Consider the following 13,854-nt stretch of genomic DNA (forward strand, 5'->3'; position numbering starts at 1 on the left):
GGAGAAACTGCGCAGGCGTGAACGCTCCATATTTCGCTGACCAAAATCGCAGCTATGCAGATCACCAAATACCTATGTCGCCACCGCAACTTCATCCCTCGTACGACCAACGGCTCTTTTTTGTGTTCACTGTGATTTTGACACGGCCAGCACTGGATCCCATGCCGTGCTGTGTTGGTATCCTGTGTTCCTGTTAAGCAAATTAATCGAGCTGCGAATTTCCATTCTTCTTTAATAATGCTATCCCAGTACGAAGATGTCCACGACAGAATTTCGGTGTTTTCGTATTCCATACAATGTCCTGTAGTGAGGCACTGCTCGACCACTGCAGATTTCTCTGGCTGGTCCAGACATGTGTGTCGTCGATGTATGACATACCTGTCCTCTTTGGTGCGACAGGCTTCTCCAGTGTACGACATCTCGCAGCTACAGAGTATCTTACAGACACCAGGCTTGCTTAAACCAAGATTATCTTTCACTGAGCCTAAAAGAGCTCAGTTTAGTTGGCGGACTTAACTTCATCTTTCTTCAAGAATTTTCCTATTTTCGTATGGGAAAATGACCATTCCTCTTTGCTCATCACTTTCTTCCAGCTCCTCACTTTCTCTAACACGTGCCGGACGTAAGGCACAGCGAATCTCCCGTTCAGAATATCTGTTCTCTAAAAACACCGTACGGAGGTGGTGTAGATCGTCAGACGATCTGTCAGAATCCGATGTGGCTCGTGCTCTGTGGACCAACGTCCTAAGCACGCCACTTCCTTGTCCAAGATGGTGACAGCCGGTGGCCTGTAAGTAGAAACCCGTGTGTGTGTCTTTTCTCAACACCAACACGACCAGGAATGGGAGTTTGCCGTTTTTCTCCATCTCCAGCGTGAACTTGACGTTTGGGTGAAGAGAATTTATGTGTTGAAAAAACGAATCCAGCGCCGCAGTGCCTTGGGGCCAGATGACAGAAGATATGCCTATATGTCTATAATGCTGCACGTAGAGCAGGGAGACGTCTGAAAGGACAACGTCGTGCACTTCTGCCTCCAGTGTTGACATGAGCCGCAATATTGTAAGCACACCAGTCTCTCTGCTACCACGTCACAGGAAGCCGCAACATGCTGGCAATCTGGAGTGTTCCAGACCTCGTCGCGCTGTTCTTACTGCAAACGAACCCATCCCCTTACTCAAAGTATGTGACGGAGCTGTAGTTTGTTGGGACGAAGTGAATAATGTGTGTGACCTGCAGGGCGCTAGTCGCGTGGTGCCAGCGAGATCCCATGTGGCGGTGGGTATGGTCCTCCTGAATCTATCAATTCCGTATTAGCATAACACTCGAGAATCCTGACCACAGCGTGCAGCAACGTTGGGAATGGAAAAACCACAGTGTCGATTGGCCACGATCCTGCAGCTGTTGGACGCAACACGTGCTGGAAGACGTCACCCCCTCTAACGCGAGGTGTACCACTATTTTCTCACAAACAATCAGCAGTCAAATGAGATTTATGAAAGGGAAACCCGCTGCGTAGTCTGTTTGGATTCTGGAGATATGTAGGAACACGCGAAGGTAGGTTAAGGAATGGAAAACCTACGTTTATTATATTTAGACTTAGTGATAACTTTTGACAATATTGACTGTAATACTGACTTTGAAATTCTGAAGGTATCACAGATAAAATAGAGTGAGGAGTGAAAGGCTATTTGTAGTTTCTATAGACACCAGACGGTAATTACAAGAATCGAGGGACATGAAAGGAAAGCAATGATTGACGAGTGAGTTAGTGTGGGTTGTAGCCTATCGCTAACGTTATTCAATCTGTACACTGAGCAAGCTCTAAAGGAAAGCAAAGAAAAATGAAGAGTAGGAATTAAAATTCAGAGAGAATAAATAAAAACTGTGGGGTTTGCTGATAACACTGTAATTCTGTCAGAGACAGTAAAGGACTTGGACGAGCAGTTGAACGGAATGGCCACTGTCTTGAAAGGAGGATATAGGATAAACACCAAGAAAAGAAAAACAAGGATAATGGAATGTAGTCAGATTAAATCAGGTGCTACTAAGGGAATTAATTAGAAAACGAGACATTAAAAGTAGTAGACGAGTTTTGCTACTTGGGCAGCAAAATAACTGATGATGGCCGAAGCAGAGAAGATGCAAAATGTAGACTGGCAGTGGTATGAAAAGCCTTTCTGAGGAGAGAAATTTGTTAATATCGAATGCAGATTTAATTGTTGGGAAGTCTCTTCCGAAGGTTTTCGTTTGGAGCGAAGCTACTTATAGAAGTAAAACTAGAACGATAAACAGTTTGGACAAAAAGAGAATTGAATCTTTTGAAATGCGGTACTACAGAAAAATGCTGAAGATTGGAGGGGTAGGTCACGTGACTAATGAAGAGGTACGGAATAGAACTGGGGAGAAAAACGTTTGTTCCACAACGTGACAAAAAGAAGGAATCGGTTGACAGGACAGATTCTGAGACATAAAGGGATCACCAATTTAGTACTGAAGGAAAGTGTTGGGGGTAAAAATCGTGAGGGAGACCCAGAGATGAAAGCAGCAAGCATATTCAGAAGGATATAAATTGAAGTAGTTACTTGGAGATGAAGATGCTCGCACAAAATAGACTAGCGTGGAGAGCTGCAGCAAACCAATCTTCGGACTGAAGACCACAACAACAAAACAACAACAGCAGGTGGCCTTACAGTTAACTTTACGGTTGCCCTTTAATCCTAATCATTCGCACATCCAAGCGCGTAATGACTTCTTGCCGCCTTTATGTTGTTACAACTTTTATAGCCAACTGTGTATTTACGACAGTTTAAGCCAACGACTAACGAAAATATACGAGGGGCGTTCAGAAAGTAAGCTCCGATCGGTCGCGAAATGGAAACGACTATGAAAATCCGATAAAGCTTTGCACAGATGTGTTGGGTAGTGTCTCTAGTATAACCCCAGTTAGCATCACGTCGCTCTTCTCATTTCTGAGCTCGCAGTGAGTGCGTAAAGATGTCTAGAAAATAGTGCCTGCCGCCAAGTACGAGGGCCTGGTGAGAAATAACTGTCGTGCTGTATCGTCTTCACGACAATTCTCAGCCGCATTCTGCAGGGGCAATGAAGATGCTCCTGCATCGTTTTCAAATGGAAATGTTAGATTACCCACAATACAGTCCGCAATTGTCTCCCCCTGAGTTTCATCTCTGGTCACATGAACCGCTGTCTTTGAAGACAACATTTTGACGCAGACAACGAGGTGTAGGCCAGCGTGGAGAATTGGCGGAAAGCACTGGCGGCTGCCTTCTATGATGAGGCTATTGAAAAGTTGGTACAACGCTATGACAAAAGTCTAAGTCAGAACGGCGACTACGTAGAGAAGTAGCTGAAAGGTGTAGCTAATTGTTACAAGTAAAACTTTTCTGATGTTCACAGTGGTTTCAATTTGGCAATCAATCGGAGCTTACTTTCTGAACAGGCCTCGTATAAACAGATGACCAAAAATAACTTGTAGTGTTTTTAGTAAACTGTGAAGAGTTTTCAGAAGTCAGCATGCCAACTGTCCGAAAGGAAAGCTTTCAAGCAGCGTGTTTTACCAGTTTCAACATGTGACCAAGTGACGCGAATATTTGTTGCCAACAGCATTCACAAACTGAGGGCTGATTTGTGAGTAATGGAAAATTTCTTACTGGAAGTCATTTTCCTTCATAGGCTTCTCTTTTCTTCTCAAATTTTCACTTTGTACATATCAGTGTGGGAAAAAGCAACATGTGGTGGCGTCCCTAATAAATGTTTCGTACAACCGTTCAAATGGTTCAAATGGCTCTGAGCACTATGGGACTTAACATCTGAGGTCATCAGTCCCCTAGAACTTAGAACTACTTATACCTAACCAACCTAAGGACATCACACACACCCATACCCGAGGCAGGATTCGAACCTGCGACCGTAGCGGTCGCGCAGTTCAAGACTAAAGGGCCTAGAACCGCTCGGCCACACTGGCCGGCTCGTACAACCGTAGTGCGTGTAGTGCGTACCGGCACAAGATGTGAAGTTCATGTGACAAAAGTGCAAAACGTGGTACACTTACGCGGGTTTTTTCACTCTCCAGCACACATAATGCATAAAACATATATGCTGGAACGATGATAAAACCCGCATAAGGACGGCGTTTTACCCTTTTAGATACCGATGTCACATCTTGACAGTTGTGCCCGTACCTACATAACCCTGTTCATAATCATTTTCACATTTTTTGAACTGGGAAAGAGAAAACAATACAAAGTATTTTTTCTCTCTGTAAAGTTTTACTGTCCTTTACGTAAATTGGTCTAATCAATATGTACATTATTAGTGTATTAAATGTAGCAACACGAGCAAGCCATAATACAAGCATTAATAAAGAACCTCTCAGTAATGAACGTGAATTGCCTTATCCACTTACTCCGCTCTTCTATTTGCTGTTCTTATGTTACCTAATAACGCTTCTTGTAGACCTACGATTTTGAAAGTTACTTATATCACAAATGTGTCATAGTCGTGTCCTGATGGGGCTAGAGATAAAGCATTCGCGTAACAGGTAGTACCTATGGAATTACGTATTTCGGATTGGCACCATTTGTAGACGGAGCTTCTTTCTATTGCGGTAAAAAATATATCGGGTTTTCCAAGACGGAAACTTACAGCAACGAGTCAATGGAAAGTAGTAGATTTGTGAACGGCACAAACTGTTTCCTCAAAATGGTACAAACGTTGACGTCCAAACTCGAGAATATTCAACTTCGTGAAAATGGTACAAACGTTGACGTCCAAAATGGAGAATATTCAACTTATCTGTCAAATAATACGGCGAGGTTTTGATTAAGGAACAACGTTTGATCTCCCTCACGGCTTACAAGACTTTTTCAGGAGGAATCGCTCCGAAAAATCTGAACCAAGCGATTAGGTTTTGCCGCGCATCGGTCGTTGCCAACTAAAACTTATATCGCCCATGTTACTTCACTGGAACATCCATCCTGTTTCTTTGGCCAGTGATGTTGTAATCCTTCCGGAGAAGGAAAAGGACTTGGAAAGTCAATTGAACGTAACGGGTAGCGTCTTGCGAAAAGTTTGTAGGATGAACCGCAATGAAAGTGAAACATGGGTACTGGAGTGTTCTTGAATTAAGGCAGGTGATGCTGAGAAAATTAATTTACAGAATGAAACTCTGAAAGGAATAGACGAGTTTTGCTACTTACGCTGCAAAATAACTGATAATGTCAGTAGTAAGAACGAAACATAGACTGACAATAGCAAGAAAATATTTCCTAAGAAACTTAGATATAACATGGAATATAATTTTAATCTCAGTATATTAGTGCGGGAGTATAACATAACGTTTAACTGAATATACTGTTTTCATCTGTACTGATCGGAAGATTTCCCTATTCCGTCAAAATTGGCTAGGTTAGTCAAGAGATAGTGTTTGCGATTGCTGACAGCAAAATTGTTAGGAAAGAAAATAAATGGATAATATGAAAATCATAAGCTGAGGAATCAGGATAAAATTGAAATAGAAATGAGTGTGATAATGACACCCTCAACCGGCGAAGGGCCCTAAGGAAATTATGTGCCGAGTTCCTCGCGAAAATAAACAGCATACAAGACGATCTAATGGAAGACATCAATTCAGAAAGAAGACTTACCCAGCAGTGAGTGACAAATACTGATGATTCTGCTGCTGATACTGTTGTACTGAAATTAAGGCCTCTAGCCTTCGTTTGGCGAAGAGTCGTCACCCACTGTACGTTTGTGAAGGCTCATGCCGGCAGCTGTCCCTACGGCCTCTGACCCAAGGAAAAGCTGGGGTCGCCTGCGTTCTGACACGGTGACTCACGACGCGCCTTTTCTTGTGTGCCTACAGTCTCGGATCCTTGCCATACATCACTCAGCCACATACGAACCAAGCCACTAAACCGCTATGTGTGATGTGTTTGCAGCTCCTCTTACGACTGAGATGGAAGTATTCCTGACATAAAATTGTGAGCAAATATTGCGCCTCTTTCTTACTATCCTACTGCTTTTAATCAGTGCTGGACTGTCACACCTAGAATGCGCGATAGAGCCGCTTCTATAGATGTCATACTTTAAAGTCTTACGAAGTTCCAGTAGTCGTCATTTCAGACCTCTGGCAGGTTTTGGAACTAGGAGTTAGGAACAAATATTGCAAGATATTGCAAAATTATTCAGTTCCTCAAAATATATTTATTTCGTAGCCTATAGCGACCAAATAAAATATTTAGAAGCCACATACGTTTCCCCAACTTCTTTAGACTACTAGCTCGTCTCTCAGTTGTGGCTGATGATTTATTTATCCCAATCTTATACTAAATAGGAAAAGAAATGAGATCTGTCTTTAGCGTACCAGCAAAATTAGTTTATTCACATATTTACAAAAATATAAATACAGAACGTCCACGACCCTACCCCTGAGGGTGCTATAAGCACACTAGTCCAACAGAATTTCTTTTCATTTTTTTAAATATAGGGACCAATTCGACTGAAAGTGTTCCAACCGTTCTGGTCACGCTTTACATGTAAACTCTTTCTACTGCAACCCCTCCCTAAAGCGTGCATCTCGTATCTTATCTGAACAGCAACAGTCCCAGGTTCGAAGTCACCTACGCACCAAGTTTCGTTCTGACTGCTGGAAACATTCCAGAGCTGTGCCGGTCGTACATAATGTCCTTTTATTTCTGAATGAGAAAAAACGGTGCGTAATCTTTCCTTACACGGGGTTTGTATGAGGAATGGTCAATATTCAGGGATATGACAGGAACGATCAGGAACGATCATTCGAAGCAAAACCGTCTCGTAAATATCGGCTCTAGAATGCATACCTTAACACCTATGAGCACCTCTCATCTTCGGTAGTGTGAAACAAATGTCTTCTACTGCAAGGTCTTTGCTTTCCGTATTTTGAGAAGTTATAGCATGGACCAAATCATGAAAAAATGTCTTTTAAAGATGGGCTCTAAATTGCAAACTTTAAAGAGTTTTGAGCACTTGTTGGATGCCTCCGTCATGGTGTCGAAACGCGGTGTTCGGCAAATGGTAGTATGCTACCTAATTTTGGGATTTGTTTTATACTCTAAATTCTTGCATCAACCGACATATTGAAGCAAGTCTAGTTCCAGTATTGGTTACAAACAGTCTTGGTTGCAATTTTAGTTCTTTTATTATTCAACTACGCCTTTCGCCTTATTTAGGCATCTTCAGGTTGATCTACATAGAAAACAGAGAACAAATACATCTATTTAAGAATCGCGACCGCTGGAAGAGCAAATACCTTAATCTGGTATTTCTTTATCGTTCTAAGAAATTAGAGACCGCGCATTAAGCATCTGTTGGGACATAACGACATACTGCATATGAAAATGTTGGTGAGTTTTGTGAAAATGTTTTCTGAACACGAAGTATCTAAAAGGGGGGGGGGGACTTTGTAACTGATAACAAAAACATCAGACTAGAAAAGGAATATATTCTGATATTTAGAACGGACTGTAGGTTCGAGACGAGCGGGAGAGAGAACTGTGAGCAACGAGAAACGACGTTGTGGCATATGATATGTTAGTTAGCCTGTAGGCAGTACAGTACTGTATTATTTGAGCGTCTGGTTACAGGCTTCGGGCGGTTCAGCTCCCGACTACGTAAATTACGACGATAATTTACACCGCACGAACGCTATGCCTCACGATCTGTATTACAGGCTCCTGCTTTTCCTCTGCGTGTGTGAGGTCCCAGCATAACATGGCGCTGGGCAGGAGGTTCTTTGTGGTGGTTTCTGGCTACCAACCTCGACGTCGTTAGCTGCTACACTGGGCGTGGCGAGATAGGCCACGGCCAAGGGCGCAGACGTACAGGGGGCACAAAAACTACCCGGAAAAAAAACGAGAAAGAAAGACGGTTTAGGGGAGATATGTGAGCCATCCTAATCCCCATGCTGTTACTTTGAGCTTCCGAGAAGGAACCTTTCCTTCGACCGGCGACACTAAACGCACGCTGTTGTCACAATATCTTCTCGACCAAGTAGCATCAAGAAGGAAAGGCTACTACAGATCAGACAACTAACGCTAACGCTGGTTTATGTGGCAACAGTGCAACACCTGCCGCCTACACACCTCCCTCATGATCAACAATGGATTTCTTGTTGTTACTTCCTACGATACTGTTAAGTTCTTCAAGGTCGACGGATTCTGGATCAAATATGCTATTTGACCGAAAGCTTCCGATTTTTGCCGATTTCTGCCGACTGAGGACTGGTACGCAGCGATTCCAGATTAAGGTCTCTTTTCTACGCAATTTTGGGGAAAAGTGATTTTGGGGCTCTTTATAGGAAACGAAAACCTTGCAGAAAATTTTAGGGAAGAAAATTTAGATACCAGAGAAATTGGGGAAGTATTTTATCTGCCAAGCCTTATTTCCATCGCCATCGCTGATATTTTAGTTCGAACAACAGATACTTAGTTTTCTAGATATTGACTAAATACTTTTTCTTCACATCAATTGATACACGTTTACTTTTGTGGGAAACATTAGGCTGACCGCGGTGGCATCTCTCGGCGACATCACTATGATGTGTATATGCCCAGTTACGACTGTCTGGGATAACGACCTTTCGTGGTCATATCGAGTTCTGAGGAGACGATATATTGAATTTCGTCGTTTTAGCTTTGATGGATTTTGTATTGTATGTCCAATGTTGACTTCTCTCGAAACTGGTTTGATTGGTTATATACAAATGTAAGGTAATGACACGCTGGCGGGTAAGAGCCTTCACGAGCTAAGTCATAGGCATCGATATTGTGTGTTTACAGTAGCATTGTGAATGGTGGTGTCGAGGTGCGGACTGAGATATAATCGGTACGCTAACAGGAAATCAATAGAACGATGAAAAATGGATGAGAAAACAAATGCGGCCCCCCTATAGTATGTTTTATATGTTTCTGTAAGTCTATTGTTTTTAAGTACAAATTAAAAATTTTAGTTTACGTACATAATTTTTTGATGTATATATTTGTTTTATGGCCCTAAACACATACGTAGTAATTCCCCCTCTTCAAGCTGTGAACGCGTAAAAGGAATAGGTAGGTTTAAGATATTTGGGGAAAAGTTGCCGAACTAGTACCATTTTGGGGATTTCTTTTTTTTTTTTTTTGGTCTGCTGTAGGAGAATTTTGTAAACTATGTCTTGAAACGCTTCTGGAGCGAGAATCGTCAATGGAAGAAGCAAGTGAAAAAGATGGAGCACATAACGCAATTTACTTGTCCTGCTAGCCAGTACCTTTGCTGCTCCCAAATTTCGGTTGGTATGGTCTGCTGTGTTAATAAAAACCAATTCAAGAATAAGATTTCTGTGGCTGATTAATAACATTACGGGAGTTGCTAACTGATACCTATACTTTGCTCATCTGAGCCGAACCCTCATGTAAACAAACATACGCTCTGCCATTGGGCACCAGCTGCATTGCTCAAACATTTGGCGTCATAATATCACTGAAAGTAGTTCTTATAGTCCTTACCTATGTACAGCATATTTTGTTGTTATTCTAGCACGAATGAAACATTGCTACACACTACATCACTGAAGTTCTTGTTTCATTGCTAATACATGTTTAACTCGCGTAGTTCTTGTATCAAATCTGCCAGTCGTTGCCATAGGATGTGTCGTCCGTACACAGCCCTATTACAGGTTAAAGACAGCATTAACTTTTGGGTTTGCTTCGTCGTCATCGGTAAGCGGTTTGTTTTAGTAAACGTTGTAACCCTCCCGTATATAAAAATTTTCGGTACAGAATTGACCAAGAATTGAAACTGATAAATTTTGGACGTAAGCAGCGCTACGTCATGGCCCTGTGAAATCAACTTGAATAAGCTGAAAAATTCTTACCTCATAATGGTGTCGCCGGATAATGCTGTCTATGTATCCGCTCCTAAATTGCACAGATTAGTGCAATGCTGGCCTATCTACTACTACTGAACAACATTTGTCTGAGATTTGCATTATTAAAAAAAAAAAACTGACTTTGCTTGTTGGCAAAGCTGCATAGCTGGTCCTCTGGTTTTTAAACAGGAGATGACTATGATCTGGGAAAATTTGTAAAATATTTAAATTCAAGTAAATCACTAGCAAAAAATTATTTTCTGAAAAACCATATATTGAAAACATTTCTGCAAACCATTAAATAAAAATATTGAACATTACAAGTCTGACTTAATTAGTGCTTACAAATCACAAAAAGATTGAAACTGCCGGCCGGAGTGGCCGAGCGGTTAAAGGCGCTACAGTCTGTAACCGCACGATCGCTACGGTCGCAGGTTCGCATCCTGCCTCGGGCATGGATGTGTGTGAAGTCCTTAGTTTAGTTAGGTTTAAGTATTTCTAAGTTCTAGGGGACTGATCACCCCAGCAGTTAAGTCCCATAGTGCTCAGAGAAAAAAAAAAATTAAGGACGCGCATGGCGATGAAGAATAATAAAGTTTACCTTACACTACATGGCAATGAATTGCGCTGCACCAGCGGCAAATGCTGGAATGCTGCCAGCTGCCAGCTGTCAGATTCAACTTGCGCCGACTCGACTATAGGTTCTTTTTAAATTTTCGGTCAGAGAAACAACCTGCAGTCGTAGTAGTCACCATTTTCTGCTACCACAAGTGGACATTCCTAAGAAAAACTAGGCCAGATTTACAATAGAATTCTGAACTACACACATCTGTTGGGCTATTGTTGCCTTGATGCTCCTATTAGCCTACTATCTCCCAGCAGTTGGTGCCCTTGAAAAACGGAAGACTGGGTTTGACGTCCCGTCGATATCGAGGTCATCAGAGACGGAGCACGAGCTCTGATTGTATTTAGGACGGAGAAGGAAGTCTGCCGTTCCTTTCCAAAGGAACCATTCCGGCATGTGGTGATGGTAAGTTCGTATGGGACCAAACTGCTGAGGTCATCGGTCGCTAGGCTTAAACACTACTTAATCTAATTTAAACTAACTTACGCTCAGGACAATACACACACCCATGACCAAGGGAGGACAGGGGAAGCCGTGCAAACCGTGGCAAGGCACCTAAGACCGCACGGCTATCCCGCGCGGCCCCGGCATGTGTCTACAGCGGGTTTGAACCGTCGTTCCGCTGAATGCGAGTCCAGTGTGCTAATCACTGCCCCACCTAGCTAGATGTGGTATTCTTGAACTCAAGTGTCCTCTTCTACACAATGAAAAGAGTCTGACAATCACAAAAATACTTCAACTCCGAATAAAATCATCATTTTGTTTCCGCCTCTCTTCTATATCACGAGTATGTAGAAAAATTTTAATCTAATTTTAGTACTTATTGCTACAGACTGGAGAGAATGGCTGCTGCGGACGTAATAAGTTATTCGCTAAACAAAACAACACAGATGCCGGGGATTTTCGCTGCTAAAATACTCAATCCCTTCGGCCCTAAACTACCACAAAAATAAGGAACTACTAATGGAATAGGATAAGTCTTTTAAAGGAACTCATGATCTGCAGTGGCTCGAAACAGAGTAACTGCAGTTAGTTTGATTTCTTACCGCCATTTATGCCACTGAAAACATCTGTACACCAGTGGAAATGTTGACGACATCCACAGTGTGTCTCGCTTGGAAATCAACTTTGATACATTCACTCACGGCATTTGCTGTTGACAGCAGTAATACCACTTCATTCCCCGTGCTCAGGCTTCTGTTGTTTCTCGGACAGTGTTAGTTGTGCATTACACAGAAGTATGAGTACATTTACTGCTGCTGCAGTGGCCGATATGCACCTCATATAATGGCTATACTGAATGCAATATAAGAGCACCGCAACAACGCTATCTTGAGCTTTTCCTACAACGACAGAGACCACATCACTGTATTGCTCTGTCGGTGTTAGAGGTTTCTCGTATTATTCTGTGTTATGCGTTTTGCTGACTGCACATCACTGGCATTTTCACTGTTGGGAAAGTATTTTCAAGAGACCAAGGCAACAGCGGTAACAAATCGAGCAAATCATATTTACAACATTACTCTGCAGTTATCCCTGAAGACCCTCGTAAATTTTATCGATAGAGCTCACTTTCATCCTGTATATGAAAGTATATACACTCCTGGAAATGGAAAAAAGAACACATTGACATCGGTGTGTCAGACCCACCATACTTGCTCCGGACACTGCGAGAGGGCTGTACAAGCAATGATCACACGCACGGCACAGCGGACACACCAGGAACCGCGGTGTTGGCCGTCGAATGGCGCTAGCTGCGCAGCATTTGTGCACCGCCGCCGTCAGTGTCAGCCAGTTTGCCGTGGCATACGGAGCTCCATCGCAGTCTTTAACACTGGTAGCATGCCGCGACAGCGTGGACGTGAACCGTATGTGCAGTTGACGGACTTTGAGCGAGGGCGTATAGTGGGCATGCGGGAGGCCGGGTGGACGTACCGCCGAATTGCTCAACACGTGGGGCGTGAGGTCTCCACAGTACATCGATGTTGTCGCCAGTGGTCGGCGGAAGGTGCACGTGCCCGTCGACCTGGGACCGGACCGCAGCGACGCACGGATGCACGCCAAGACCGTAGGATCCTACGCAGTGCCGTAGGGGACCGCACCGCCACTTCCCAGCAAATTAGGGACACTGTTGCTCCTGGGGTATCGGCGAGGACCATTCGCAACCGTCTCCATGAAGCTGGGCTACGGTCCCGCAAACCGTTAGGCCGTCTTCCGCTCACGCCCCAACATCGTGCAGCCCGCCTCCAGTGGTGTCGCGACAGGCGTGAATGGAGGGACGAATGGAGACGTGTAGTGTTCAGCGATGAGAGTCGCTTCTGCCTTGGTGCCAATGATGGTCGTATGCGTGTTTGGCGCTGTGCAGGTGAGCGCCACAATCAGGACTGCATACGACCGAGGCACACAGGGCCAACACCTGGCATCATGGTGTGGGGAGCGATCTCCTACACTGGCCGTACACCACTGGTGATCGTCGAGGGGACACTGAATAGTGCACGGTACATCCAAACCGTCATCGAACCCATCGTTCTACCATTCCTAGACCGGCAAGGGAACTTGCTGTTCCAACAGGACAATGCACGTCCGCATGTATCCCGTGCCACCCAACGTGCTCTAGAAGGTGTAAGTCAACTACCCTGGCCAGCAAGATCTCCGGATCTGTCCCCCATTGAGCATGTTTGGGACTGGATGAAGCGTCGTCTCACGCGGTCTGCACGTCCAGCACGAACGCTGGTCCAACTGAGGCGCCAGGTGGAAATGGCATGGCAAGCCGTTCCACAGGACTACATCCAGCATCTCTACGATCGTCTCCATGGGAGAATAGCAGCCTGCATTGCTGCGAAAGGTGGATATACACTGTACTAGTGCCGACATTTTGCATGCTCTGTTGCCTGTGTGTATGTGCCTGTGGTTCTGTCAGTGTGATCATGTGATGTATCTGACCCCAGTAATGTGTCAATAAAGTTTCCCCTTCCTGGGACAATGAATTCACGGTGTTCGTATTTCAATTTCCAGGAGTGTATATGGAAGAAAAAGCGTTGCTGACGATTTTTCGGATTTTCTGCCATACATCATGTTAGAGATCAAGAATCCGTAAATGTATACAGTGTGCCCCACGGATGTTGCGACAGACCTCGAAGGGTTGTAGAGGGTGTCTTTAGGAACAAATCGAGGATAGGAAGCCGTGCCAACAAACATCGTCCAACGATGCTACAGAACGTCGAAGTTATAAACTCCGGCGCCTGCAACTAGGCTACCCTTTCCGCAGAAAATGTGACGGAACGTAGGCGGAACGTCTCGGTATGTTACTTGATATTTAGTGACCGTG

The sequence above is a fragment of the Schistocerca piceifrons genome, chromosome 6 (genome assembly GCF_021461385.2).
Source record: "Schistocerca piceifrons isolate TAMUIC-IGC-003096 chromosome 6, iqSchPice1.1, whole genome shotgun sequence".
NCBI lineage: Eukaryota > Metazoa > Arthropoda > Insecta > Orthoptera > Acrididae > Schistocerca > Schistocerca piceifrons.